Here is a 6,221-nt window from a genome sequence, read left to right as displayed (position 1 = left end):
GTCAAGGGAGGAAGGAAGACTCCAATATTCGAGGGAACACTAGAGAATCAAAGTGCTCATTGGGACGATTTCGTGAAATTCAAGGATTCAGAATTATCTAAGGAACGGTCAAGAATAAACAAGGCCAATGCCGCAAAAAAGGATAAGTTCCATAAGCTGGGGCCAGGTGGCTATGCGGTGGAAATGCCTAAGTGGGATAAGTTTGAGAAAGAGATGTTGGATGCAAGTGTCACTCCAGAAACATTGAGCTGGCCCCCCAGGTGCAGGACTTGGTTCTATGCGCATGGGGGGAGTTGGACCCGAAGACAGGCAAAGTTTCCAAGAAGGCATGTCTGGACGGAGCCGAAGATAAGCTACTTGTTGCAATAGAAGAGGATCGATCCGGGTTGTTCGAGCCCAACAGAGAGAACGACGAGCTTATGCATGCCCTAGGAAATCCTGAACACCCGGGAAGAACACGCGCTATTCCGTGATATGAGGGGTTTTCAGACTGGAACGCCGACTACAAAACCCATGCGAGATAGAAGATTGCGGAGGAGAAGAAGAGGAAGATGGAGGAGGAGCAGAGGAAGCTCGACTATGAACGCCTTCAAGGCCTAGAATCAGCGCACGCGGACTTGGCAATCAAATTCCAGCGGCAGCAGGAGCAGATCGACTCACTTAGCCAGCAAAGGGGGTCTCAGCAGCTGCAGTAGCTAGTGGATGATCCAGCATTGGATACCACCGCCCCATCCATGCCGAGAAGCAGCGTGGGTTCCGCCCCGTTTGACGCAATGCTGGATAGATACCCCGTGGATGACATCGCGGAGAACACTAACTGCGAGCTACACTTCAAAATTAAGAACATATCCTTGAAGGTGGCGGACGACGTTGCTTATAAAAATTCCCCCGATGCAACCTTCCATTGCAACCCGATTCCAACAGGCTATGCTCGTGTCGTGGTTGATGAGGTGGTGGACCAATATTCGGGGTTAGAGCTTGACATTCCTGGAGGTGACGAGGAGCACATACTCGGAGATGCCAAACATTGTATCATCCTATGAAGAAATGATTGCATCATCTTTCGGAGGCCACCGACACCGCGTCACCCGACTCCTCGTCGAAGTCCGCCACCGAGTCAGCAGACTCCCACTCCTTCAAGTCCACCAACGCGTGAGGCCACTCCTCCTCCTCCAAGTCCGGCAAAGTGTCAGGCCACTCCTCCTCCAAGTCCGACACAGCGTCAGACGTCCACTCCTCCAAGTCCGGCACAACCTCAGGCCACTGCAAATCCGGCACAGCTTCAGGCCACTCCTCCTCGTCCAACTCAGCCTCGTCAGCCGTCTCCGCCGCCTTAACAATCGTAGAAGAGACACCCCGCAGCTATGGTGCGTAGCGGTACGAGTCGAGGTCATAGTACAGGAAGTACAGGCAGAGGCAAGCGATATAAATATGGTCCAAACCTCACTACTCCTCTTCCTGAGAGGGCTTACGACATGACCGAGGAGCAAACCAATGCCATAGTGCGGGCAGAAGTCGACGCCCATTTTGGACCGAAACCACCACCGCCGCCAAGGGAGAAAGTGCCTGTGGAAGTAGTTGACCACTTCATTCGTATGGCTCAAGCACCAGCTCCTAAGCCTGTTGACACAGACTATGAGCGCCACATCAGGAAGTTACATCGACAACATCTACAGAAGAAGGCGAGCTCGACCTCGAGCAAACAACAAGAAGCTGTCAAAAAATGCGGGAAAACCATTGCCCAGCTGGGAGAACAGGCGGCGCAATCGATCCCCCCGCTTGTTGTGCCGCGAACAACACGTGACAGTACGCGCGCCCAATATTATTGTGGGCAAACAGTTTACGTTCCCAAGGTGGGCGGTGTGGTAATAACCCAGGAGCATATAATGCAGGCTGAAACTCTTAACATCACTGTTGGACAACTCCTCGAGATCGAGGACATGCCTGTGCTTGCAGAGGAGGAAATAAAACGGAAATATGCCCGAGGCCAACCTTTGGTCAAGCCAGAAGAGGTCAAGAAGCTCCCAACGAGAATGTATGAATTGCATCAATGGTACATGGACATTACCAAGAGATCCGATCGAGAGTCCCTCATGGTGCAAGTCAAGAAGGATCATTACTACCATGAGAATCCTGTGACCGTTGAGTATTCTGAACTGTTTCAGTTATACAATCAAGACGCACTCGACAAATCTATCGTCAGTTGCTATTGTCTGTAAGTGATTCCTTTCTGTAATTTAAGTCTCAAGCTAGCTGTAGTGATCCTTTTGATCAATCATTACCTGTAATTATCCTCACTATATTCTTTTCTGTGGTATTATGCAGGATGAAGATGTATGAAATGAGAAAAGGTGGACGCTATGGCATTGAGTTCATTGACCCAAACACCGTTAATGAATACACATGGAAAATAAACAAGCATTATGAAAAGCAGGTAGAGAACAGCATGCTAGAGTTCTTGAAGCGCCTCAAATACAATGAAGATATACTACTTCCTTACAACTTCCAGTGAGTCACACTTTCTTGTACTACAAATTCTCTGTTTTTGCCTACTAGCTAGCTACATGTTTTTGCTTACATATGCCTGCTTAATTAAGACATGCAAACATGTGTGCATGCAGATTTCACTGGATCTTGTGTATCATTAAAGTTGACGCCGGAACAGTTCAAATACTGAACTCACTACTCAAAGCAAATAGTGACTATAACATCTTGTTTGGGATAGTCAACAGGTAATTTCAATCATTATTAACTATATATCTCGGCCTATTTAGTTCGTCATTTCATGATATGAACTATTTAATAACCCCTTTATTCATTTTTTTTGTCGACGGGTAGGGCTTGGGCAAGGTTCATCAGACAGAAGGCGAATGGAAACGATAGCTGAAATAGTTTCGACCCAAGGTAAGTAATTAAGTAGTACTAGCTAGCTAGCTAGCTGCCATCTCTTTAATTATCATGCTTGATTAATTATTATCTGATCAAATTAAATTCCGTTCTCATAATAAAGGCCCTGAAGCAGGCGCAGGGGACTGATTTGTGTGCATTCTGCGTTTGCAAGAACATTCGCATGATGGCGTCCGAGAGGAGCATATCTCAAACACAGGAATGGGTACGCTTGTCAGAACACTATTCACAATTTTTACACCATTATCGATATCTAGTCACACAACTAATACACATGCATATTGATCTCCTTCTTAACAGTTCAAACAGGTGCGGGACAAGCTCCTAGAAACGGAGCACGTAGAAGCACTTCAAGAGGAAATGGCGGGATTTTTGCTTGAACAGGTCATAAATCCGAAGGGAGAATACTATTACCTGCTACCGCCCCCATCGACCAGGTCATGAACCACTTCCAATTGTCATCGTGCTCCGAAGGCACCAATTAGGCTAATGTCACTGGCTCCGAAGGCAACATGCATATGTAGGAGAAATTATATATAACTATACGTGTGTGTATGTGTGAATTAATTTGGTGGTTTGTGAGACATTGATGATATATATATGATTGGTTTTACTAGAAATTCTATTTATATATATATATGCGTAATGTGTACAATGTGTAGTATCGTAAAATACCAGCAAACAAAAAAGAATTAAAATGAAAAACACAAAATTAAATGAAAAAGAAATCATAAAATCAAAAACCCCCCAAACATTTTAGTACCGGTTGGTGTTACCAACCGGTACTAAAGGGCTCCCGGCCCCCGGAGCTGGCTCGTGCCACGTGGTTGCCCTTTAGCACCGGTTCGTGCTGAACCGATACTAAAGGGGGGGGGGGGCTTTAGTGACCACACTTTAGTGCCGGTTATGGAACCGGCACTAAAGGGCCTTACGAACCGGTGCTATTGCCCGGTTCTGCACTAGTGCTACTTCCTCTGTTTTTATTTATTTCTCATATTAGCTTGTCTAAAATCAAAATTTATAAACCTTGATCAAATTTATAGAAAACCAGTACATATACAGCACCAAATCAATACCATTAGATTCACTATTGAATATATTCTAACATCATATAAATTTGTTATTGTGAATTTTTATATTGTTCTTGATAAAGTTTATAAAATTTGTCTTTAGTCAAAACTAATATGTGGAGTAAATAAAAATGAAGAGAGTATCATATTTGGACATTTTTATTGGAAAAAGAACAAAAATATCATTGGCCGAACCATAAGCCTATATAGGCTACTATATAGACTGTCCTATTTTTAATTCCACCTAGCTAGCATACCTAATAAAATATCCTTCAAAGATATGTTAAAATTCAAAAGATTATTGTCTTTGTGAGACCATACATGTTCGTGCCTTTTATATGCGTGCAAAAGTTCATGCCAAAATAACAAACTATATGCTCCCGTAAAAATAAATCTAAATGTGCCCTTAAAAAGCAAATTTGGATAAACTTTCAATTGTGTGCACTTAATAGCCATCCCACTTAATCTGTATGTTGTGCTGTTTAATACGTGGGACCAGTTAGATCATGGTTCAATAAATCCTCTATCAAAAGAAGACATGAAAAATATATACCACTACTGACACTTGGCGATGCTACTTCCGATAAATACAATTGCGACAATATAGCATATATGTTGTACAGATAATCATACACTGAATCTCGCAACTGTGTATTACTATTTCACATGTCATAGGTATTTAATCATACCTTGCAACTTTTGAGAGCAAGGCGCTCGAGGGCAGGAGTCTTGTGTAGCAAACGCCAGAGAGTTTGCAGTCCGTCGCCAAGGTTACAGTCGTCCAGGACCAGGCTTTTGAGGTCGGGGAACACGCAGTAGGGTTCGTCTAGCACTGCCTGCAGAAGCACGGGGTGCGTACGTGGTATTTCCTGGAAACCAGAGAGGTGCAAGCTGGTGACATTGCACAGAGAGCCGAGGAGGTCGCACAGATTGCTGATCACGGGACGTGTAGTGTCTGGTTTGTTTTCACAGCGGTCGTCCAGTAGGCGGATGGATGCTTTGGCAAGACAAGGTAGCTCCCCTATGGTGATGTCCAAGTCGGGGAGACGGGCGAGCGGGAACTCGAGCCGCAGCGACAACAGGCCAGGAGCGGCGATGTGGCCAAAGAGCGGCAACGTCAGGCAGTCCTAGACGACGGTGAGGTTCCTGAGCGTGTCGGACACGATGTACCCGAGGGCGCTGTTCCTGATCTCCAGGTCTTGCAGGGCGGGGAGGCTGTTGGTGCTGAAGAGATTCTCGATGGTTTGGCTGAGGAGAACGTTGTCGATGCGGAGCTTGGCGAGGCGCCCAAAGCAGGCGCCGGCGTTCGAGAAATAGGAGGGTTGCCTCATCGGGACATCGTCGATGGTGATGTTGATGGCCGCCGGTGACAGCCTCAGGCCGCGGCGAATCCACCTGCTGATCATATCCTTCTCGGTGTTGCCGTGCCGGCGTCCGTCGTCTTGATGGTGGATGCGCAGCCGCAGGGTGTCGGTGTACTAGAATAGGGGTACCCTAGTATTCCGAACTTGTGCATGGGCAGTCGCAGCGTCCCGCGGCAAGGCTTGCCGGGTGACCGCCGAGATCCTCCGTGGTTCCTATGGAGCCATTCAAGGACAAAGTATCCAAGCCAAGGAGACAAGACCCCGACAAGAGGAGCTTACCGGGAAGGCCAACCAAGGCATCTCAAGGAACTTGCCGCGACGCGCCGCGCGTCCCGGCAAGACCCGGTGAGCGACAAGCTCCCAGACGCGACAAGACAACGACCGCGGCAAGGCGCTTGCCGCGGCAAGCTATCACTCTGTGTCCGCGCTCCAGCACATCCACCAACGTGTCGCTCTGGGACCCTTCCAGGCGTACATGGCGGGAGGCTGTGCAGCCAGCGGTGAGCGGTGGCAAGCGGCGCTGACAAGATAGCCATCGTGGCGAGCGGTGGCGTCCCTAACGGTCCCTTTTGCACTATTTAGACGACGCAGACGGGCATTTAATGCCCTTGTTCCCTGCCGTCAGGGTTAGGTATGATACACTGTAGCAGGTAGTTGTACCAACCGCAACACCTTTCCATTTTTACCCTTATCTATGTTGCCACCTGTCGGTGACCCCTTGAGCATATAAAAGGAGGCCCATGCGCAACGTAGAAGGGAGAGGAGAACACTCAGGCTCGGTCTCGTTAGCTGCTGGGGTGTACTGTAGCACTCCGCGCTCCCGAGCAAGAACTCAATACAAACCACAAAGCAGGAGTAGGGTTTTACGCATCCGTGTGGC

This window comes from Triticum dicoccoides, chromosome 3A (assembly GCF_002162155.2).
Source record: "Triticum dicoccoides isolate Atlit2015 ecotype Zavitan chromosome 3A, WEW_v2.0, whole genome shotgun sequence".
In the NCBI taxonomy this organism is placed as follows: Eukaryota; Viridiplantae; Streptophyta; class Magnoliopsida; order Poales; family Poaceae; genus Triticum; species Triticum dicoccoides.
The sequence above is the reverse complement of the archived record's forward strand: the minus strand, read 5'-3'. Positions refer to the sequence as shown.